Below are 25593 nucleotides of genomic sequence, written 5' to 3' on the forward strand. Positions count from 1 at the left end.
GGGTTTGTCCCATGCCAAGACGTTGTGAGCACCAAGATCTTGCGCCTTTACTCTTAAGTGGAAGGTGCCTTTGACTTCAATAATGGCAGGAACAAACCCTCATGTTCTCATCACCAGCCCCACAATTAGCAGGATTGCAAAGAGGGACCTTCTGGAGACTGAACTGCACTGGCATTGAGCAAATTGCTCTGCTTTTGACCCCCTTTGGGGTCTACGTGAGGGCTGGGCAAATGGTTTTTTACACGGTTTGTTGCCATATTAGGAGGTAAAGACTTTATGAAGTATTTGGAGACTGAATGGTTAAAACAATTTTATGAAAATATATATTATGATTAGAGTAGAAGTAAAAGCTCCTGGTTCCTACTTCAAGGCCCTACATGTGGGCAGGACAATGCAGAAAGAAGCATGAAAAGAATAAAAATTAGGCTTAAGGTAGAAGCCTGTAAAAATATTTCCCTCGGCTCTAACAAAGATCTTATACCTTTCGTTAAAGAGGAATCAAGGTTGTTATTATTATTATTATTATTATTATTATTATTATTATTATTATTTCATGTCAGTGCATTTTCTGCCTTTTTTTTTTTTGTTACTGTCATCATTATTCTCCTGAAAGAAATAGAGCAGCTGCTCATATGCTTTGCAGCACTCATAGTAAGTCCTGGCATGATTTGTGGCTCTATTTATTGAAGAGCTGGTTAATAGTTTACATTTATTAATGGCTGCTTGCCCTTTACTGTGGCATGTGTTTGCAATTTAATGCTGCCATGTGTCAATAGTATTTGCATGTTTGGTATTTTATTAGGCATCAGCAGTGCTCATGCATTTTACTTAGACCATCCTATAACTTTCCCTGGCTTTTTGTGGGACTGTACTTAGGAAAGGGTCAGTGTAACAGTTCCCTTCTTCACATTTCCAAGAGTCCAAAAGCTGCAAAAGCCACACCCGTTCAGATCTCTCCTCCTGTTCGTATCTGGTAAGATATCAAGGATCTTTTCTGGACTAATAGTGTTAGGAATACTTTGCTGAATATGATCTTTTTCTCTTGTGGCATCATTAATCAACTGAGAAAGCAATTTAAAAGGAATGCTGGACTCTGCTTAGGCTGTTTTGTCTGTTTTTTTCCCTGAGGTTCGATGCAGAAGGGGGCTCAGAATCCAATTAACTGAAGTTATTGTTATATTCATGAAGAGCTGCTCTTTCTACCATAGTCTCACTAACACACAGATATTTCAGAAATCCTACTTTCTCATGGCTTTTTTTTTTTTAAACAACAAAAAACATTTTCAGTGTCATTCCAGATCAATGATACACAGCACATGACCGAGGGAAGCAGAAATGCCAGTTCCAGCCATGGCTGTGCCTACATTCTGTCAATATGTATGAGAATGATGGCTTTGTTCCTACAGACAGTAGACCTTTCCCCTAAATGAATAAACATGCTACCAACAGGTCCTTCTCCAATGCTGCAAAAGTTCTGCTTTGGCAGAAACAGAGAAAGATATTTCCAAAGGATATATATTCCTTTACTGAAAGTACAGTAAAAGCGCCAAGTTCAATTCACTTGTTGAGTTACTGCCTTCCCTCTGATTTGTGGGGACTTTGAAAGCTGCTTGGAGATGGATGAGCATAGCTGGTGAAAAACTGTGGAATATTACTTGCAAAGTAGTCTTCAAATTAAATTCCCCAAATTGCCTTTTGCTGTGTTTTTTTAATCACCTAGCGGTCTTGTTTACAAAACTTCATGCAAATGACATATCAAAACATGGTTATTTATGAAGAAAACAAATCATCCAGACCTACCCGTTCTTTCATTTAAAGTTGAATATTTTTTATGTACTGAATGCATTCTCTGTTGCCAAGCCCTGAGCTGTCATGAGACTGGCTTAACACTGTGGTGATATTTTGTTTGAAAGATCACACAAATAGTGTTCTTTAGTGTTCATTTATCTGGTTGCAGAGCTCTCTAGTATTCACATTTCTAAGCTTTACATGCATCTGTGTGTATTGCATGTGTACCAGAAAGAGAGAATCTCATACCTCTCCTGAGAGTTAAAACTCTAGCAGTACCAAAAATAGTGGGTTCTTAATGAGGAAATCATTACATTTGGCAATTTCTGAAAACTCATGAGGTCTATAGTAAAACCTCCACTGACTTTTTTATGCAGCCCAGATTTTGCCCCATGTGAAATCAAATATTTAATCAAATTCTGCATTACTGTAAAAAAATATGGCAAAATTAGGACAGCTGTGAGTATGTCTATGAATTTTTTTGGCCACAGTCTGCATCTAAATCTGACACCTAGTTCTTCAAAAATCTTGTCCAACATCTAAGGTATGAAAGAGCTGAAATCATGCTTTTTTTCCCCCCTAACTCAATCTACATAGATTCACAGTCTAGATGATCTTACACTAAGATTCTTGAATATAGGGCTTGAACAGAGAGATAATAGTCTCATTTTGTAGTTTAGGCTGTAAAAAAAAAAAGGGATAACAGCAGGGGCACACTACATAGTCACACAACCATTAAGGTGCTTAAAAGCTTTGATTTAAATCAGGTTCCACACGTGACGTTTCTATGTTACCACCACCACAACCTTTCAGCTGAGTGCCCCAACCAGTTAGAGGTATTCTCAGGTGGCTGTCTTACGGTCTCTAATCTCAAGAATGTTTCCTATCTAACTAGTTTAATCATCACTGAATATGGTACAGGAATATGAACAACTGTGGGAATTATGATGTTTCTACTGGAAAAAAACCCCCACATCTACGGTGATGTTGGACAAGAGTGGCGGGATCAGTCCTTAGCAAACCCATCACCGGGAGAAACAGATTTTTTTTTTTTTTTTTTTTATGAACTTTTTGGCTAACATTACACAGAGCTGAAATAAATTTAATTTGTCTTATGAGGAATAAAAGCTTTTGTTGCAGAAAAAAGCCAACTTGCTGCAAATGAATAAGAGTGATTTGTCCATTCCTCCAACAGGATCCTGCTCTTATGACAGTAGAAGATCTTCAGCACCGTCTTCTTTATCATTGCTTGTAATGGGGATAGGGCAATTTGAGGCAGATATTAAAAGTGCTGGGTCCTCCATGGGTGAAAGAAATACCACTGTGAAAAGACAGTAATTCAGAACAAACTCCTCAATTTCTTACAAGCTGCCTTAATATGGTAACGGAACATAATTTTCCATGAATGCAAGAATAAAATAGTAAATAAATTGACTGCATCTTGATGTGCTTGTATATTATAGAATCCTCTTTTTTTTAACAGGTCAAAGTACGTAAGAAGGTGAAATTAAATTAACAACCCCATAGATGTGTCCTTGTCTGACAGGGACAGGCTAGTCAGGAGATGGTATCAATTTCCACTTTTGTTCAGTATGTATTTATTGGAATTCTATATATACAAGCACAAAAGCATATATACACTCTGAAGCTGTATGTTTTTAGGTTGGACCTTGAAGAATTATTTTATGACTAGGCACTCTTTGATTTGGAGTAGCATGGGTCACACACGAACACAGAAGGAAAGGGCAACTTGTGTGCCTTTAATCTCTATGCTCATACTGGTAAGGAAAAGAAAAAGGATTATTTGGAAAAACTGCATTTGATAAAAAAGGGAAAGCAAGAGGAGACTGGTTTAGATCAGCAGAGACATTCCTGTGCAGTGCTGTCTGTGCCTTGAAGAGTTTGTATCTTAAGTAACTGAATAATTAAACCCCATCTCTAGCATTTAAGATCAGGAAGACAGGGATTGACATTGTCATATGTGTTCTGGGCTGTCTTTTGCAACCGGACGTGCCTATCTCGTATTGGCCTTTTTAGCCACTAGTGCGCTTGTAACAAACGTGGGTAGAGCCCTCCCCAAATCTTCGTTCGCAAAGCCCAGCCATGATGATGATGATGATGTGTTCTGGGTATCCGCAGGACACGATTTTGGGTCTTTAGAGTGCCTGTCTAGCAGCTGCACCACAAAATGATGAAGAGGAGGACTTCCATGCTCTGACTTCTAGAAGCAGAGACATAAGCTGGCCCAGCTCTGTTAAGTGCTGCAGGCAACTTCGGAAGGCTCCTGGTGGCTTACAGAATCATGCTCACAGGCAGGTGGAAAGACAGTACAAGATTAAACGTCAAAGACTAAATTGCCTTATTTTTCCTTAACAGAAAGATAATTCAATTGCTTTGCTTTTGTAAGTTTTAAATGCAGTTGTGAAGCTTTACAAAAAGAATCTGACCTGCTGAAATTCTTTATTTTGATTGAAACAGTATTCTCTTAAATTCATAGTCGTCACTTAATCATTCTCCTAGGTTTTCTATAAAAGGTGCACCATAATGATCTTAATTTTTTAGTCTTTATTTCTTTGAGTGGTTTTTCATCCCACAGAGAAGCCACGGGGGTTTTTTTAAGAGCACGGTGAGAGAAATTATCTCTCAGACTGGCTGCAGTAGAGGGTAGTCCCAAGGCACCAAGGAAAAGAGAGATGCTTTAACTGTTGCTGGTGGCTAAGGTTCAGCCTGCATCCATCTTTACAGGGAACAGATCATTAGGTTTGTGAGTCAGGGCAAGATCTGTGAGCATGGATGTGTGCACGACCGAGAGCGAGGGACCAGAACGTGCACAGAATAGTTAACATCCTCCATATAACAGGCAACTGCCAAGCATCCTCTTGTGTATTGTAGAAACTATATCAAAAGACACATTTTCCACCTAAGTCTCTGGTGTACTGGCCTGTCCCCACTGTGATGTTGCAGCTATTCCTGACCAAGAGAGTAGAAGTGAGAAGAAAACTAGTTTTTTGACTCAAAATGGATAGAGATTGGTAACATTGGAGGAATGTTTGATAAACAACCTTCTTCTAATAATTTTTTTAAAACCAAAACTGTTTTGTTGGGAGATATTAGGAGTATTTTAGATAAGTTCTCCATGCTCCAGATAATTTAAATCTTTTTTTTTCTGTATGATATTCCAATTTGAAGAATGCAAATTGTTTCTTTCAAAAATTAATTTAATGGTAATAATTTAACAACATTAACAAAGAGAAGTCAAGGTGAAATCAAATTTTGAACTAAATCCAACAAAAATATTTTGGAACAAGTAGGATTTTTTTTTATCTTAAATTTTGGCATGTGTAGTAATTTGGGGAGATTACAATGTACAAAAGGAATATAAAATGCAGGAAAACTGGTTTTTGCCGAAATGTATGAATGTGTTTCTGTATATTTCTTGTGTAGTTTTTTATTTTGGGTCTTCCATTTCCCCCTAAACCATGCTGATTATAATGCAAATGGTACCCAACTGGGATGCATTTCTCAGTGTCTCTTTCTCTGTATTTTATCTTTGTGACCCTTTTACCTTACTTGCTAGTATCTTTCTTCATATTTAGTATGATCATATCAACCAGGAAACTGTCTGATGGTGTCAAACTTTATTTTAATATGGGCTCCTTCTCATCCCAGGCAGACAGAATGTACACGGTGCAGCTCCAGATTTCCCCAAATATTGCTCAACTGCTTTCAATGATGCCAGACTCTTTTTGTAAGCCAAATGTTGGCTTGACAGTGATGTTATAACAGGAGAATAAAGTTATGGATCCCTATGGATCCATTTTATGGGATCACAGGATCAAACTGCAAGGAAATGTCAAACTAAGGTATTTGTACAGAAATTCCCTTTCTAGGATGTTGGGCTGTAACCTTGATTCCTTTGATTCCCCACACAGAGCTGAGCTCTGTTAGGCTCAGGTTTCATGAACTGTCTCTGTCTTATTAGGAACCATCCTTTGGCCTACTTCTCTGCAAGGCTGAGAGACACAGACAGGGTAAAATCCATTTCAATTAATGTTGGGTGTCTGGTGTAGATGTTCGTGTTAGAGCTAATCACTGGGTAACTTTCATAATCAATGCAGAGAAGTGGGTTTCGTCAAGTATATGGTCCATCTTATCCCAAGATAAATACGTAAAATAGACTAATTTCACCTTGCAGATGCCTCTTTCTCCCCATTGACTGTAGGGAGAGGTTAGATGGCAAGATGTTCTAAAAGTAGATCAAATGGTTGTTGCTGAAGAAGTCTTCCAGCACCGCAGTGAAGACAGGGTTTTTTCCTTATCTTGCTTTGGCTGTACTCCAGATGTAGATTTATGCCTTACATTTGATGGTGCACTGTGCAGGGAGGTCTTCATAAAAGTCTTGCAGTAGGAGTGGCTTTTCCAGCAGAGATTGTAGTACATTTTCCTGGCCAGAGCGGAGACTTACGCTGTGCAGGTGGACTAGGTTATAAGCCTAATCTGAATACATTATTATTAGGCCTTTGAATTTTAAGTCACTGATTTAATACCTTGTTTTGTAAAGCTTATTGTCAAGTTGTAGAAGTTTGAAGCCTAAGTTGGGCTTAAAAGGTTCCCTTAATAATAATAAGTTTTTAAAAAACATAAAATGTGTGTGTGAACACATGCACACATAAATATATATTCTAAAGTAAAAGGGTTTTTTAGCATAGCCACTTCTATAGCTGAACTAGAACACAATACCTGAGGAAATCTATAGTCATGAGTTATATTCTCTGAAGATACTTTTCCACTGAAGGTTCATTTATTATAAGACCTAATATAAAAAAAATGAATATTTATTTTAAGTCAAGTCAGGACCAGAATTTATCTCCCAGGGAATATGTGTAATCTTTGTGATAACCAGAAAAGACTGTCTTCCCCTGGAGTGAACTCCACTGGATTTAGTGCTGCATTAGTACATTGAGCATCTGAACTGTGCTTATTGGTAATTTAGCTTCTCTTCAGCAGAGCACTAGGGTGTTTCTTTTCTTAAGCATGCATATAGTCATAGAGATTGATTTCAATGGAACTACTCAGGAAATCAAGATGATTATTTCTGTTTATTTTGCAGATATAATACTTCTGATTTTAGAGGAATAGGCTTTTCTGAAAATTGGATTTTAAGGTCACAATAATAATTTTTGTTTCTAGACATCAATCTGAAAGTATTACAGAAATATTAATACTAATAGAATCAGTATTAGGAAAATTGTGTTGCCCATTAGAATTAATTTTATGAGAAAAAATTATGCCATTTACATTTGTATTAAGCTTGGAAATTGTATAGAAGGCTTTTATATGCTCAAGATTTTGTATGCCTCAAATTACTTTCATTATGCTATTTTCTGTAGTGTAGCTACAAGTTAGAAAAAGCTTTCAGGTTTCAGTTTTGGTCTAGTTCAATAATTCACCATAAGTGCTCTAACCTTCTAGGTTCTTTTTATGTATCTTGAAGAAGAGGAATCTCACACTACATGCTTAGCACCTGTCACTTGGAGAAAGGCTTTGAATGGAGGTCGCCTGTAGTCCTGATGAGTCCTTTACTGAAGACGCTCAATGGGAAAGACAAACTTCTGCTTCCTCCCCCATTGCTTCTACTTGGGGCTTGGTACTGGGGCTGAGATTGTAAAATGTTTTCATTACTGAGGGGAAAGATCAGACAGACAGCAGCTCAAGCAAGGTGAGGGGTGATGCCAAACTGGGGGAGCAATCTGCATCTGAAGTCATCCCTTCTCTGAATATAGGGTGGACCCAGGGAACCTTCAGGGCTTCCACTCCATCTGATTCATTCAATGACTCTTATTTTTTGCAATTAACTGGAAAGTGTTGCACTTCAGGAAAAGTTCTGATGGCATTAATCTGTTTGACAGCAAAACCCCTATGGGACTGAGTTTTATAATTTACTCACTTTCTATATCCTATAAAAACAAGGCAACATCTTCACGCCCTTGAGTTAATTATTTCTTTTTGCTCCATGGACCCTGAAGTCTTCCTACCATCTTCAATAGGACAGGTGTACCTACTCATTCACATTATCATTCTGTAGCTGGTGATTTTAGCCCCCGCCAGGATTTAATTGCCATAGAAGAAGACAAGCTTTGACTCCAGGTTGACTGAGCAGTCCAATGTGGGAATACTCTTCATGAGCTTGATCTGATGGAGCCCTAATTATTGATAATAAGATAGTGATGAAAACTGTTCTTGATAACTTGGTATGCTGGGACCACTGAGCTAAAGTGTGTGACACCATCAATTACCAGAACAGTGCACTTTGGAAGGGAGGTGGGAGGCAGAAAACAGATCTACATATCTGACCATAAAAGAAGTGTGCCACACATCTAAATACACTGTGACAGCTGATAGGTGGGGGCTGGGCTGCAACTTCAGGCTTAATACCTAAACCTTTCATTTGAAGGGGAAGGGGAAAGGGAGGGGGAGGAGAAAGGGGTGGGATTTGACTGCAAAACCTGTTTCACAAAAATGCAATAAAATTCTAAATCTTGGCTCTGCTGTAAAGTCACTGGGGCAAAGACTTTACCCAAAACAAGAACCTTCCAGTGACTTCTCATTTGCTGTCATGTTGCTTCAGAGCTAAAGGTCGATTAGCAGACACCTGAAAAACATATGTAAAGAGGGTGGCATACAGACTCTAAAATTGTTGTGAAGCAGCAGGGGACAGAGCTTCAGCTCTAAACGATCCTATTCTTTACTTGGGTGAAAGTTCTGGAACAAAGATCAATACAGTGAGACCACAAATAATATGATATGGGAGAATTAATGTAAATTTTACATCTTTAAAGTTATATTTTGGAGACCAGTGTATAAAAATGGTCTTCTTAATAAGATGCCTGGATTCCATATGGAAACTGATATTAACATTTTATAGAAATGTTTTATAGAAATAAGATTTTATAGAATCATGTAGTCATAGACTCATTTATTTTGGAAAAACCTTTAAGATCATCGAGTTCAACACTTAATCCAGCACTCCAAGTCCATGACAAAACCATGTCCCTAAGTGCCATGTCTACATATCTTTTAAATACCTCCAGGGATGGCGACTCCATCACTTCCCTGGGCAACCTGTTCCAAAGCTTGACAACCCTTCCTGTGAAGAAACTTTTCCTAATATCTAACCTAAAGCTCCCCTGGCACAACTTGGGGCCATTTCCTCTTGTCCTTTTGCTTGTTAATTGGAAGAAGAGAGAGACCCCCACCTCATAACAACATCCTTTCAGGTAGTTGTAGAGTGATAAAATCTCCTCTGAGCCTCCTTTTCTCCAGACTAAACACTCTCACCTTCCGCAGCAACTGCTCATAGGATTTGTGCTTCAGACCCTTCACCAGCTTTGTTGCCCTTCTCTGGACACACTGGTTGTTGACCAGCACCCCCAGGTGCTTTTCTGCTGTGTTGTGCTTTCAGAAGTTGAAGTCCTCCAGGAGAGCAAGGGTTAGCAATCATGAGACTTCTCCCAGATGCCTATAGAGTATTTAATCTGTCTCTTCATCCTGGTCGAGTGGTCTGTAACAGACTCCCACCATGATATCTGCCTTGTTGGCCTTTCTCTGATTTTTACCTATAAACACTCAACACTTTCATCAGCATCATTAAGCTCAGATAGTGAAACCACTCCCTAACATACAGGGCTACACCACCGCATCTCTTTCCTTGCCTACCCCTTCTGAGGAGTTCATAGCCACCATTTATAGCAGCATTCCAGACATGTGAGTTATCTCACTATGTTTCTGTGATGGTAACTATGTCATAGTTTTCTTGCTGCTCAGCAGCTTTCAGCTCCTCCTGCTTGTTGTCCACTGAAGGCATTGCTGTAGATGCACTTCAGTTGGGCTATTGATCTCGCCACTTTTTTGGCAGGAGAAATGGTAATTCCTACATGACTGTTCTCAGGCACTTCTGTGTTCTCAAGAATCAATAACTCTTCTGTCTTTGCTCCCACATGGATCTCCATCCCTACCTTCACTGAGACTGAAGGACCATGCTAGCACATGGTTCCTCAAACATTGACATGTTGCCTTCAGGCTTTTCTCTAGCAAGCTTGATTTTTATCCCTTTAACCCTTCAATTCTAGTTTAAAACTCTTTTAGTGAGCCCTGCTAACCACAGCTGATATCCCATACCATATGGTGTCATGCTCAGCATATAAAGCTGGGTGGCAGGAGAAGGAAGAGGGGGTATTTGGAATGGTGACATTTGTCTTTCCAAGTTGCCATTATGTGTGCTGGAGCCCTGCTTTCCTGGAGGTGCTGAACACTTACCTGCCCATGGGAAGTGGTGAATGAACTCCTTGTTTTGCTTTGCTGGCATAATGGCTTTTGCCTTACTGATTAAACTGCCTTTATCTCAAGCCACAAGTTTTCTCACTTTTACCCTTCCAATTCTCTTCCCCAAGACACTGTGGGAGAGTGAGTGAGTGGCTGTGTGGGACTGAGCTGATGGGTGGGGTTAAACCATGACAATGAACAGGGTAGAGGAGTGTATGGATGTGAATTATATTCTACCTACAACATTCAATGTATCGATTCCAAAATATTTTTATATTTTGAGAGTCTGTATTATTTGAAGAATTTAAAAAAGCTGGAATATATGCAAAAAGATACCCATGAAGCAGTGACCCAAAGACCTGCAAAAGACCCCATGTGTAATAAGGTTGGGGGCTGGTTTGTTGAAAGGTCACTTGATCACAGCGTGCATGTAAAAAAATATCACAAGTTAAACATGTGTTTGGTGCCTCAAGGGGAAGGGTAAGAGAATCTGATGCCTGAAACTTAAGTGAGAAGGAAGAGTAGGAGGCATGGTGTGCTGGAACATACCATTGCAGTACTTGTGAGTTTTTGTTTTGAAACTATTCAAATTTTTTGTATTCAGAAGTAGAATAAAGAACATTCATTTGAAGATGAAACTGAAATAGTGTTGCATATTAAATTTAAGGTTGTACATTTGAGTAGAGGATGTGAAAGAGGTCATACTAGGGCTTGAAGAATCTTATGTGGATCTGAACTGGTCATTGGTAAGTGCAGGCTAGAGGTGGGTGAAACATTTCCAATTATGATAGCAGAAAGGTCCTAAAATATCCTTTCATAAAAAGTAGCTGGAGTGTTCTGAGGAGACTGTTTAGTTTATTAGGACAATTTTGTGATACAGTGACCCATAATAATGCTCCCCGGGCTTACTTAAACATGGAGGTTCTTTTCACTTGTATGTTCTAATGAAGAAAACAGAAGAGGTCAGAGTGAATGGACCTTTTCATCTCTACATTATGCAACTTGGTAGGACAGAGTGTTTGTGGTGCATACACTTGCTGAGAAAGACAACTGGCTGTGCTTCCATTAATTTCTGTCAGCACAATACCTCTTTTTGTAGTGTTTCATTCTTGCCTCTTTTGAAGACCAGACCATGAGAGGAGAAGGTATTCAAAACCCTGTAGTCTGAGATCAACATTGCTAAAATGCAAAGTATCGCAATGGTTCAGAAATTTTTAAAAACTGAAATGTAGTAAAAATGCACAGTCAGAAAGTATTATTGAAAATATAGTGGCAATCAAAAGACTTGGATAAAGGTAAATAACTGTAAATCTCTATGTGCACCTGAATGATCCACATCTCTAATGTCAAATAGAAAGGCTGGCACGCAAGTAAACATTTTCACGTGAACTCTACTTTTTTGTTTTGATAGAGCTGATATATCAACAGAAACTGACCTCTTCCAGTATTTTGACGTTGCTATTTAAAGTCCATCTTGAAATCAAACTAGGAGATTATTATAGATGATATCAATTACCTATGCCATCATTTAAACAGTTGGTCCAAGTTTAAGCAAATGCTTAATTTAATTAAATTCTTTCCTGAAGTTCTCTCAAAACAAAATCTGTCTGTTTTTGTCTGTGACACAGGTTAAAATCTGCATCTTCTGAAAGACTTTAATGCTCCTTCTGCTACCTGGATATCTAGTTTAACATCACTGGCTTCTCAAATGTCATGCTTAAAATAGGCTTTAACTTTCTAATACTGAGTGAATACTGTTGGAGGTAAGCCATGAGTGTAGCAACAACCATAGGTTTGAGTTAGCCACAGAACACATTCCTATATTCAGAACCTCCACCCCCAAGAATATGGTGATCATTTGTACCAGCCTATGCCTTTCATATAAGACTGAGAATTTATTTCCCATATTTCAAGTCCATAAATTGGTTGAAGAGTATTATATCATTATAATGATCCCTAAAACTAAAATTATTTCACTGAAATTTAGTCACAAAAGAAAAACCACTTCACTATGTGGTTTTGGAAGCACAAGGTCTTGAGACCTTGGGCAGGATACATTGTTTAATGGGCAGATTAGGTAAAAAGAGGTAATCATGAGGATATGACAATGAATACAGAATTCTTGGGAAAAAACTGTTAAGATTAATCTCAAACAGAAAATACTTAAAATTTGTATTCTACAGATTCAGAAAATCCACAGTTTGAATGGATTTCTTGTTCATCTTATGGAACCTCAGGTTTAATTCAATGAAGCTGATGACCTGGTGACCTTTGTGGTGTCCTGATAGTCTCCAGAATGCAAACCTTCAAACAGAGATGCTGAAAGTAAGTTGTCCTTTTTCTCAGCACTGATTCTAAAGCCCAGGTATGTAATTCAAACATTTATTTTACAATCACAATGGTAACTGTATGTCATGGTTTGAGATAGCCCCAAAATCCAATCCCCTAGTCTAAACCCCCTCCCACATCTCAACCTAATTTGAGATGGGTTTTTTTCCAGACAAAACACACCAGACTCCAAATGGGGAAAGGGAATATATTACAATGACTGTACAAATAAATATTATAACACATTATACACACGATCACAACTATCTCTACCATGACATACAGTATTTACAATGGATCAGATCTCTTCTCCCCTCCAAATAAAAGTCCAGGAGGGAAAGAAGGACAGATCCCTTCCAGTCTCTAAGCAGAAGTATCTTCTACAGCAGCAGTCATCTGTCCTCTCCACATGCAGCAGCTGATAGCTGGATTTCTGCCAGCACTCACGAGGGAGGTATCCAAGCTCCCTCGGCCCCGTCGCCACCAAGCGAGGGGTCTTGTCTTCCTCCGTGGACTACGTCACCCCAGACAAAGGTCGTTCCACCACGGTCATATCACGAGACGCAGGGGGTCTTCGTGACGGTCTGGTATCTCCAGGAGATTCAAGCTCCTTGCAGGGCCTCTGTGCCCTGCCTCAGGCCGCGAGCTTCTTTGTAGCTTGCAGCAAGGGAGGGCTCCAAGGTCAACCTCCCTGCATTCCTCTCCGTCCTGGTCCAGCTTCCCAGGACGCTCTGAGCTTCTCAGCTCCTCTCTGCAGTGCACGTTGCACTTCAAGGCTCTTTCAAGTAAGAGTCTATCATCTTCCTCCTTTCCAGGAGGTCTCAAAGGAGTTTGGTGGGTCTGGTACAGTTCTTACCCCAAAAAAACTCTGTCTCTCAGCTGCTGGCTCTCTCTTTCCCAGCTCTCCTTCCAGGAGTTCTTTCTGCGGTGCTGTGATGCCTCTGCTGCTTCATCTTATCTCCTCTGGCTCTGTGCCACCGTTTCTCCGGTCAGTGCAGTTCTGCTGCTGCCGCTCACAATGAATAAACATCTCCAGGTTCAGTTACAGACACTTAGTCCAGCTTAACACTGTTCCACGTCTCTGTAGCCCCCAACTGGGGCTGGGGGGCCCCAGAGGCCCCAAGGGGCTCTGAACCCCCTTCCTCGTGGCTCTACAACATGGCCACCTCTCCCACAACAACTAAACTACCACTCGTCTCTTCCGGTCTGGTTGTGGTATGTTTATATTTTGCAGGAGCGCCCAATGGACAAAACTTCAAAACTTCCAGGAGTTTCCACCCCTTGGGGTTTTACCATTTTGTTAGCCTCTGCGGGAAAACAAGGTCCAAACTACTACACTGTCCAATACTTTCACATGTTACAGGTAACAGACATGTTTTACTGTTCTATAGAGCTAAAAAAGTTTGACTGGCTTTTGAAAGCCAGTCTTTTGAATATTCAAAAACAGAGAAAAAGACTGGTAAGTGTAGAGTCATAGATTCCTCTGCTAGAAAATCTTTCAGTTTTTAATGTGTCACAACACTATGAGGAAGGTATGGGGGAGCTTTCATTTCATTTTGAAGTAGGTACTTAAATTCACAAAGGTGTCAAGTTGGTGAGTTCCATCTGAAACTGGATATAGCAAGAGCCTGAATATATTTGAAAGCTTGGAGAGAGACACCTCACACCTAATTGATTTGTCTTTTACTTTTGCTAGTAGTAGTAGAAAATAGTAGAAAATTGTGCTTAGTATGGTCAGTTTTCAAAATGCTTACTTGACTAAAATTAATTAGATATCACAGCATCCTCAAAATAACTTACTGTTTTCTGTTTATTAGCTAGTAAACTGAAAGGAGGGACTGAAATTACTTTGCTGAAGCCACACATCAAGTCAAGATTAGAACTTGTATTTCCACGTTCTCAATTTTGTGCTGTAACAGTCTGATTATACTGCCGGCAGTTTATCACCTTGCCAGCGCAGTAGTGCTCCCCTAGGCCTCCTTCTTCCTAATAGTGGTTAACTTTCAGACCATGTTAAATGCTCACTGGAAATGGGGATGAGGGAGATTGGCCAAAACGGTTACTCTCACTCTTTTTTACACAGTTTTTAAAGCTAACATTAATTTTTTATTCTGTGAATGCCTAGAGCCATATTATACACCCAAATTAAGGTAGACCTGAATTCTTCTGAGTCGCTAAGTATCATAACGCTTAATTAAATCAGTGGAGGTATTTATTGTTGTGAGCATCCCCGAAAAGCAAGAAACTTTTATTTAGCTCTCTGAAGGCAGGCACTTAAGTCTAAAACTCATGACCTGACTTTTAAGTGATAAGACTCATTAGGAAGTGAGAAAATAGTTTTCTATACAGTATGTTTCACAGTAATCCTGGGTGATTTTCTTTTTTTAAAGAAAAGACAGATTTCCAGTATGTAGTGTCATGTTCTTAAATCAGTGAACTAAGAATAAATGTGAAGTTTTTCTTAGATGAATATAGTTTATCCCTAGACTTGGTAGGCAACACAAGATGCCTGTTCTTATGAGAACAAGGAATACATGTGAGATACATTGTTTTAGATGCAATGAGGCCATTTGTTAACAATTTCCTAGAAAACTGCTGTAATCTTTATCAGTTATGGGGACTGGCTTTTGCTGTATTAGGCTGACCCACTCCTAGTAGAGCAGTTCAATAAAAAAAAAATCATTACATGAATGCAGTGGAAGCTCAAATACACAATTGTAACCCCTACATGTTAATGAAGAAAAAAGATAATACTGAATGAAAAAACAGGATTATTTGCTTTCTGTCCCATACTTTCTTAGAAAAGCTGAGACTAGCAGCCCAAAACTTTAATGCAGAAGTGCTAGAATATCATAGGCAGGCCCTCAGCTCTGATGGGCTGACAAGGAAAGAATAAGCACTCTTGAAGTCATTAAAGAAAATCCTAATAAAATTCTCACACACCTTAGGTCTGTAGGATGACAGTATTAAATGTCATCCCTCTGCCTCCTGCCATTAAATGTCCAGTTAAAGACCTGACAGATTGCCTTTCACAAAACAATAGATTAAGGATGCGCTTTTTACGTGTCTTCCAGTTCCGTTCAAGAGGCAGTTATGAGCAAAGGAGATTTTTTTTACATGTTTAACTGTCCCAATCACACTATTGCTAAAATAAACCCCCAAACAGGAAAAAATTAGTATAGATATAGTCATGCCCACCAGGAAATGAAAAAATCAGGGCCAGCACCCAGGAGCAATTACACAACAGTGCTGGTACAAGGGCACCAAGGAAGAGCAGCCACAGGACTCAGACCTTAAGAAAAAAGGAACAGGTAACACCTTTTCCATTAGTGCATCCTTGGCATGGGTGCAAGTGAGGGAGACCTATCCACCATAGTCCAGCTTTTTCTGTCACTCTCTTGCAAGCAGCATTACAACTAGAGACACAGCTATAAGCAGAGCATATAAAGCAGCCATGTAATGACAGTGACTTAGTGGTCCTTTGCAGGATGAACGTAATTAACTGTGGGCACACAGCAGCACATCCCCACTGCATGCAAACTGTGGCATGTGACAGCGGACTGTGGCTGCCCCAAGGATACTTACTTCTGTTTCTCAAATCTTCTTCCTGCCCAGGATGATGGCTAGTGAGCTCTTTGCTCACTACAGAAATGATTCCATTACAGAAATGACTTATTTCTCAGCATTACTGAAATACTGGATAATAAGAAAAATCTAATTAGCTAAAGGTTCCTTCCTCTGCCCCATATTTTAAATAATCCTGCACAAAGGAATTTTATCTGTTTCCCCAACTCTTGTTAATATGGTCTGATTAGCCATGAAAGCAGAAAATTCAGTGATTAGATACACCAGTACTTTAAATTAAATCACATCTGTATCTGTGCATCCCTTTTAGGCTTACTTACTGTCATGCCTAAATAGATATAGCTGGACATTGCAGGCAAATGAACATTCAGATAATACATTACATCCAAAGTCTCATTCTAAGGGGTCTACTTATTCAATGAGGCATTAGAATTAGGTATCTGACTTGTCAAGGCCTATCAAAACGCATCAGGATAAATTTTGAGCTAACCTAAATCAGTATAGTTCACCAAAACTGACTTCAACAAGTGGAGAATCTGTCCCACAGCTATTTCAGGCCTTGCAATAAGTTGTTTATGAAAAAGCTCATAGCCAAGAATTATTCATAGGAATAGGAAAATAACTTCAAACACAAAATAAATCGGACAGAATAGAAATCTCTCTGCATTCACTCTGTGAACACAATGCAGAATTCATCATTTCTGAGGGAAACTTGCATTAGGCAGAAGTGTCTGGTAGAGAGCTATCTCTGACAGGTAGCAATATCATTGCCCCAGTACAATAGCTTCATGGTCAGGGCATTTTTCTAGGCACTGGGAAAACTGGATTCAATTTCAAATACAATGGGGACCACAGTGACACAGTGTCACAGTTTCCCTGTGACACAGCCAGCTGGAGCAGGCAGCAGTTGGACAGGTTCCCGTGGATCCCTCAGTATCCAATGGGTTGGTTTCAGTGTGCTGTGTTAAAATGTTTAGGTGTGTTGTGTTTGACTTACAGCAAAAATGGAAACCTGTACTCTTTTACTGGGATGCTGGGGGATTTTGCAAAAAAAAAAATAAAATCAGAATTTTCTCTTATTTTGTCAGGACATTTGGCAAGTCTGCTTGCAGCATCTGGCTCATTGGCTTTGGCCTTGAATAGCCTATCCAGAAGTGCCCAACTCCTACTAAAATCTAGGTCATCCATTCTTGCCATTGGCTTCTTCTCTCCAAACTGCCCTTCAAGGCCATTGTAGCATTATTTCCAGATTATAATTCAAAAAGTTTCCTTTTCTTAAAATTGCTATAAATATTGCAAAATAACTTCACCAGTGTAACAGGACTAAGACAATTTGAATAAGCATGTTTCTCATTTGAAAACTAACTTCTCCTTCCTCTGACTATGACCTCAATGAAGTAAATCGATGACTTTTGACTTCTACCACCACAAATAATCCATTTTTAAGCCAACCACATTTATTATGTCTATTTAAACACCAAGCAAACATTTATCTGAAGCCATTGGCACTTTCTCCTTATTGTGAATTCTAGTGTGCAGAGAAGAGGAAAAAAAAAAAGAGATTGATCTCAAGCTTAGAAAATCCAAACACTGAAAAAACAAATCCTTCCATTGAGGCTCATCTGGTCTTTCAAGAAATAAATTCTGTATCTCTTCATTCTGCTTTTGTTTCTATGTCTAGTGCTCATGTAATTTATGCAGTGAACTCTCTATTTCTATACATGACTAGGCTTCTTCTTTATTCCTTTTTTTTCTGACATCTTATTACAAAGTTCCTGTTGAAATTCTCTTAAAAATCAGAAACTCATCCCATTTGTGACCTTTCGTTATATTCAGTAACAAAGACACCTGCCATTTGACCTTGTCATCCAGACATTTGTCACTGTCAGCTCGGGATTCCAAAAAGGTTTTCATTTTCTTTGAAACACTGTCCTTCTCACTTTGGCAGTAAACCAATTCTTGAGAGGTCAGCAGGAGCTATTGACATCTTCACAGTCATCACAGACCAAAATTGTAAATGTTTTTTGCAAATCAAATACTGAATCAGGTACTGCAGCTGTCTCATGATGTTCTGCCTCCTAGGGAGAGAATCTACTAATCTTTGAAAAAGTAGAGAGCCAAATCAAGTGAATCAAGAGATTCACTTGAGCTCTATCAGCTCAATGAGAGTTACTATATGGAAATTTCTGGTCTGTATTATGCAGGAAGCCAGACTAGGATGGTGTAATAGGTTTTTTTCACCTTAAAATGGATGTGTCTATCAACCATTTCAGTGGAATCACTCAAAATGGCATCAGCTGGGATTCTGACCTGTTTATTTCTTTCATCCTTTTTTCTGGGAAAGGAATTGTTTCTATGACTGTAACTCGATTTAGTAACTTTAATTTTTCTTCCTTCTTGGAGGAAAAAGGAAAGTTCCCCATACTCTGATATACTATGTTTAATTATTCTCCAAAGATCAGAAAGTTTTGTGTAAGGGGAAAGGAACATATAAATGAAAAGGCCACAGGTTTATCCTGTATTGCCTCTCATGAAGAGCACAGTGTGCCTAACAGCTTCTGGAAATTCTCATTGTATACTCAAGTTAGTATGTTACACACATTTTGTCTCAGCATTTTTTTTCCCCAGATTATCATATTATTCTGTTCTCAGTTACAAAACTGTGATCTTGAAATGGTTTATAATGGGATATTTAGATTTATTTTTAACATGCTTAAATATTTCAAATACATTAAGAATTCTGAATCAAGCACTGGGTAGACTAACACAATTATTCACAAAATGTTTGAAAATAAATTCTTCACTCTGTAGACCTCCAGAGACAAATGCACACACACAAGGACCTATTTTACATACAGTAAAAATAACGGAATAAAATTGAAGTCATCATTTAAAAATACAACTTAAGATAAGAAAAAATGCTATGTTACAGTTGTCCCCTAAACAAATTGCACAAATTCTGCAGTCAAAGTTAAATCTAAACGGAATGGAAGGTACAGAAATGCACAGTTAAGGCATTCAGACAGTCTTAGTGTGTGTCAGTGTAATAACAAAAACATACATTAAAATCAAACTACTTGAATTTTGGTCCCAACTTGTATTATCTTGATTTAGCAGACCTAGTTTCTGTGTTTTTTAATTTTCATGATGTCACTTGAGGATAGAATTGAAGCTATTTTATTATCTTATCTGTAAAAAGTCTAATTCACCATATTTAATTTTTTTTTCAGAGTAAAATTATTCATCAGATCTAAAGAGCAGATGAGAAGTCGCTCAAAGGAGAAGACAATTGTATGGAGCAAAATGCAGACAATTGGAATGAATACATGGTACTGTACACTGATCCACTTTCCTTTGTTTCCTCTTTCCATGATAACGAAATCAATCAGCCTTATGGACAATGGTCAGATATAACCAGGGAGCCCTCATTGCATTAATCCATCTTCCAGTGCCTAAAAAGGGTTTGTAAGAGAGCTGGAGAGTGGCTTCCTTTAGAGGCATGTACAAATAGGACAAAGTAATGACTCCAAACTGAAAGGGAGTAGGTTTAGGTCAGATATTGGGAAGAAATTCTTTACTGTGAGGGTGGTGAGGCTCTGGAACAGTTTTCCCAGAGAAGTTGTGGATGCCCCATCCCTGGAAGTGTTCAAGGCCAGGTTGGATGGGGTTGTGAGCAACCTGGTCCAGTGAAAGGTGTTCCTGTCCATGGCAGGGGGCGATTGTCATCATCATCAAGGAATTATGAAATTAATTCTTAGTATATAAGTATATATTTTATACTTATATATGTATAAAATTACTATTAAATTTAATTTTTTATTGTTTAAGTATTGACCAGATGGTTGTGATTTAGATAGCTTGCAATTTCTGAATCAAAGTAAATAACTTAATTAAATATTACATTACAGCCTCTGGGAAACATTACCTACATTTTAAGTAGAAAGGGAAAAAGTTTGAATATATTAATATATTAATGAGAAGTTGTAAAGATTTATGCCTGCACTAAAAGAAACAGTAAACATAGCCATTATCAGATAAATTTTTTTATCTAGGAGCATAAAGAATAGGACATATGCATCCATTATATCTAAAATTTTAATAAATCTTGGTATATTTCACCTTTACTCATGCAAATGCCTTGTCATCTTCTTGCTGTATTGTAAACTTCAAGATAGGTTTTTTATCTAGTTGTCACCTGTTGAACACCAACACAAACCATTTATTTGGACTACATTACAAAAACATACTGCAGTTTAGCTCACAGGTAAGTTAGAATTATGTTAAACAAATCATTTTTTCTTCCCTGGTTGCTTTTGCATCAGTGGTTCAACAGCAATTTGCTCTTTTACTAGCTAAACAGAATTTTTGTCACAGGTGCAATCTTTCCTCTGTTATTTATGCTCATAAATAATAAGTTCCTGCACTGTAATATATATAATATTTTACCAATTAGTGAGCTGATTCTTCTTAAAGTAAGTTTTGGAATTAAGTTCCTAGCATTATCTATTATGAATAAATTCTCTGAGTATATAGACTGCTGTTCCGACTGCAGTGTTCTTATTAGAATGCATGGGGCTTCTTTCTTTCCAGGGGTAAAACAGAAGCTTAAACATTTGCATCATAAATCTCAACACTGTAGATGTAAACTTATTTTTTCCTTAAATCATATGAATGTGTATGATGTCACATCTTATTTTAATTATATTTTAGTTCTTTGACTGTGTTAAGTGTTTCAGACTGTTGAGTTCAACTTAAGCAACTACACAATATCTTAATTCTCTTGATGATCAACTGTGTTGGTAATTTAGTTGCAACAACAGCAACTACCCCTAAAAAAGCAAGCTTAAATCATAATTTTTCTTTTTTTTCTCGATGTTTTTCTTTCATTTCTTCATGCAGTTATAGTGTTTTCTTATGAAATATGTACCCCCTGGCCTGGGGGGTACATATACTCCATGTCGTCTGGTTTGAATATTGCAGGTGCTATGAAAATATATTAGCACATGGATAAATAAATAAAAAAACCCCTCCAAAATCATTGATAGCACAGTCAAGCATATATTGCATATTTTACCTCAGAGGCCCTTTTTAATTTTTAATAAGCTTACTGCTGTTCCTGGTCTTTAGGACTACAGTGCTATTAGTAAAGAAAAATGCCATTTGGCATCAAAGGAATGTAAGGAATAAACAAACAAAGAAAAAAAGCGAAAAAGTTTTATGAAAAAACTGTGAGCTTTCCAGAATAATACTGGAAAATAATTTGAAAAACCATTTTTCCTGCTCCTTAAAGAACCTAAATAAAAATGCACAGTGAATTCTGAATGCATATAAACAGGTGTTTTTTGTTTATAACTCTTCATTTGCATCTTATCTCCACGTTACAATAATAAAAAACTACTTAATTCTGGATAGGTAGCACTGAAAAAAAATTCTCTTGTTTTAGTTACAACTCAACTGGAAACATCTGTCATGAATAATGACCATGATATAGAGCTCCTCAAGATGTGAATTAACACTTTTGCTATTAATATTATAATGATTATCTTATGGATACTTCTTTGCATCTCTGATGATCCGCTATAACATCAGTAAACACAAGTTTGCAGTTTCACACATGGTTAATACCAAAATATGGGTGCATAATCCTGCATATGAGCCAAGAAAAAAATCTTTTTAGGAACCCACAAAGGAGAACATTTATTCTTTCACCTGTATGTAGTGCTTAGGCATCCCTTTTGTGACCAAGTATCTGACCATGATGTGCAAATGAAGAACGAAGACCTTTTGTTTACACCAAAACACTTACAGTCAACGGACAGCCCTCACAGCCTTCACCAGCTTCCCGGTGGAAGGGAAAAGTTTACTCCTAAAACCCGAAAAGCTCAATATAAAATGTGAATATATCATTTTCCTCAGTTAATTCTGACATATGAACATGCTATCTAAACCCCAATATTTTATTAATTCTTTTTGTCATTAAGTACAGGTATTGCAAAACCTTTTAACTTGTTAAAGTAATTCTCTTTCTTCTGAATACTCTGATTTATCTAATGCACTCTGCTGCCAGCAGCACTGAGGGACTTAATGTAAAGGATATTTAGATATGAGATATAACTACAGTTAGGAACTTCAGCTCTGACACTGAAATAACCTTGGAAAGTCACCTTACCCATCAAGTTTTCTCACCCAAGGTCTATCTTTAGAAAGGAAAGGTTTGGGTTTCTTAGTGGTTGAGGGTGGTATGTGAAACTGGCAGGTAAAACTCTTAGCTCAGTGCAATCTTTGTCTTAGGTGTGATCAAAAATATCCATTATCATTCCACTTGTTACCACTAAAACATGCAGAGAAAACTGTATATGAATACAGAGGCCAGTACTTTCACAGTGGTCTTAACATTATAGCAACAGCAGATTTATAGCAATCCATAATCCAGGCATACCTAAAACATTGAAGCATCTTGAATTTCAAGAGTGCCATCATCTGCACTTGACACTCATTCAAATTTAAATTATGTTTAATTTCTTACATTGTTTCCCTCCAGTCTGGGTCCAAAAAACTTCCTCATCTGTAAGTACACAGTATGTGGCACAGCAGTAGTGAACTTGGATCCATCTAATAGATTTGTGAAGCACTTTGGGTTTGCCAGCCCAAATGCCAACGATATTTCATTGGAAGCCTTGAACTTGGACATCATGCTTTTGTCATTTATTTGGGCTGTTGTGTGGGTTTCGTACTCACAACAGCCATTTCCTCACAGCTGGTATCTTGTGATCTGCAAATGTGACTTCACTAACCATCGCTGACAGTATCTTTCTTTGTCTGCAAAGCCTCCTGTGTTCAGGTACCAGTTTTCTTTTGTTGTTGTTGAAACACGCTTTGCTCCCACCTCCCTCACACTGACTATGTGGAGAGGCACATCTGCTTTTGTTTATTATGCCATTCATGTCAGCTGTGTTTTGTTGTTCACTTTCTTGCCTTGGCTACCTCCCAGCCTTTGTGTTCACAAAGGGGAGTGGAGTGGAATGGAACCTGATATGCACTCAGCCAGTTACTGGCCAGTCCTGGGGACTCAGCTGGCAGTTCAGCTGCAGTACATGGAGCACGGTATAACCCCTAGAAATGGCACCCATTCCTTCTCCCCGGCAGAAGGAATTGCCAGTGTGATGAAAAAGTGTCTTAGAAGACACCAGAATATTCTGAAGTAATTTTCTTAACTGACTTTTCCCAGTTCCTGCCATGAAGAGTAAAAAGATAAATTCCTAAAAAATTATTCAAGCTCTTCTAGGTGGTTGTCAGTGGGATCAGCTCAGCACCTGTCCAAAGCAGAATGTATTAACCTTGCACAGGGGTAAGTTACAGGTCCACAGGAAACAAACATCAGTGCTACATCACTTGAGGTCATATTTACTGCTGAACTTGTTCACCACACAGTGGTCTTTCAATTTACTCAGTATAAAGGTAAAAGATATGTACACCACAATACCTTCACCTGTCCCTGCTGTTAAGCATCATAAGTTTGCGGAATCAAGCCTGGTTTGCACCTAAATATCTCTCTGCAGAAAAAATGGTGGCAATGACTCACTGAACACTGACTTTGGTGCCCACAGCGTGTCATGGTCAAATGTGAATTCAGGTGAGAGCAGATGTTATTCAGACCAAGGAAGCAATGCCAGACCATCACACCAGCCTCATGACATCTCCCCGGCGTGTGACAGGGCTGGCCATGAGGGTCCCACTGCCTGGGTACTGCGCCCAAGCCCTGAAGCATCACAGACAAGTTGTGTCACTGTAAAGTGTACTCATCCAAAACTAGCTTCTTCCAGGTAAATGGGGGAGAGACTTGATTTGTTTTTAGAAAAACCATGTTCCAAGCACTGGTCTTAGCTGCAGGAAAGAGACAGTGGTACTGCAGACCCTACTGACCCTCTGATAGAGAGGGCCAAATAATTTTCCAAACATGAGCTTGTGCAGTGCTGATAGACCAACGCATGCCTGGTTCTCAACTGATTTCAAACAGTGGAAGGAAAACTTCATCTGGTCACTTTTTATATTCCAAGTGTATTTTTAATGTATTTTAAATAGTTTACTAACTTCTTCACAGGGGTTAGCAGCCTTTTACATATGTGAACAAGTAAAATTATACCTGGATGATAAAATATGGAAAGCTCTAAGCTCTGATTACATCTGTAACCAGCTGGATCTGTAGCTGTGTAAAACCCCTGCATCCTCATTTCACACCACAAGTTTATAGGAAGCAGGTATGCATGCATTTGACTATGTGGCTGTTATACCTGTCTTTGAAAAGTGAAAGAGTCCTTTCCCAGCCATGGCTCACATCATGGCCAGGTAGTTGTCTGGGTTATGTATCTGCCTGCAAAACATGCATCATGTTAATCAGCTTTGCCAACAAAAAGAAAATGTGAAGCTCACACCAGGGAGCATGAGAACTTCACACAAACCCACATTATTTTAGATTTCAGGTAGTTTGAATTTCATACTTATTGTAAAAAGAAAACCATATCATCTTCTAATATTTACTCAACAGTTTTATAAATGTCTTCCTACCAGAACAGTTTGAATTTTTGTGGCTGCTGTTAGAGATGCTGATGTGTGTTTAATAACAAGTGACAGACATCAAAGATTTTAACAGCAATCAATCCTATGTAACGTAACTCTATTCATAGCACCTTCCCTTCCTTGTGTCTTGTGAGCCACACAAGGAGCTTCACTGGTATCCCCATGGTCTCCAGCATACAGAAGTCAGCAGAATAGACATGGTAAGGTACAAACAGAAAACATATGCAGACATACTCCAGAGATGCAGTGGCTCACAGCTGTGTACCAATACTAAACAGCATTAGAAGGTTTCACACAAAGTGCACAGAATCATGGAATATGCTGAGTAGGAAGGGACCCACAGGGATCATCAAGTCCAAGTCTTAGCTCTGCAGGACCGTCCTCAAGAGTCACGTAAAGTTCAAGAAGTTCAGCAAATTTGGCTGTAGAGAAGAGAGGCAAAAAACCCTGATGCACATGATTCAGTTCCAGACAGCAACTGTAATTATAATAATGAATGAGCCATAGATAAAAGCATAACATCTCTCCAAGTGATTAGAAACTATCCTGGGCCAGGGATTTTTCGTTAGAACCAAAAAGTGCAAGTGCGAGTACAAGTAATAAAGATGATTTTATCAGAAGGAATGATACTTCCTGTTAGGTACTTGCAGCATCTCCACAACATTTATCCCAGCCTATTGACAGAGCCCACTCTACATTAAAATCAGCAGCTTGGCAATTAGAAAAAAAATGCTGTGTTGGCTTGCAAAGAAAATGTGATTTGTGAAGCTCTCAAGGTTTCAGTCCAGGAGTTTTGTTCTAAATGTGCTGCCTCCAACACTTTGAATACTCAGATGAAAACAAAGTGCTCCTCTAATGTGACATGCCATTTTGCATAGTGTTCTGTTGGGTCCATTGCTCTGATTATTGTCTTTCTAGGAATAACAGCAGTGCCTGCTTGAGATTTGGAAGATTAGCATTAACAGGATAGAAAAGAAGAGGGCAGCTGTTTCA

At 38.5% G+C, this 25593-nt stretch overlaps 1 long non-coding RNA gene across 2 annotated transcripts; it reads left to right on the plus strand.

The window, feature by feature from the left end:
• Window positions 1-867: 867 nt before the first annotated feature.
• On the plus strand, window positions 868-19605 carry LOC108502350. 2 transcript variants are annotated; one of them, XR_001876472.1, is made up of 4 exons: window positions 868-973; window positions 11739-11873; window positions 12294-12435; window positions 19254-19605. It is a non-coding gene; the product is annotated as an uncharacterized LOC108502350 (long non-coding RNA). The 2 variants fall into 2 exon arrangements; XR_001876473.1 differs by lacking the exon at window positions 11739-11873 and having other exon boundaries at window positions 877-973.
• Window positions 19606-25593: the final 5988 nt, after the last annotated feature.

This window comes from Lepidothrix coronata, unplaced genomic scaffold, assembly GCF_001604755.1.
Source record: "Lepidothrix coronata isolate B3197 unplaced genomic scaffold, Lepidothrix_coronata-1.0 Scaffold117, whole genome shotgun sequence".
In the NCBI taxonomy this organism is placed as follows: Eukaryota; Metazoa; Chordata; class Aves; order Passeriformes; family Pipridae; genus Lepidothrix; species Lepidothrix coronata.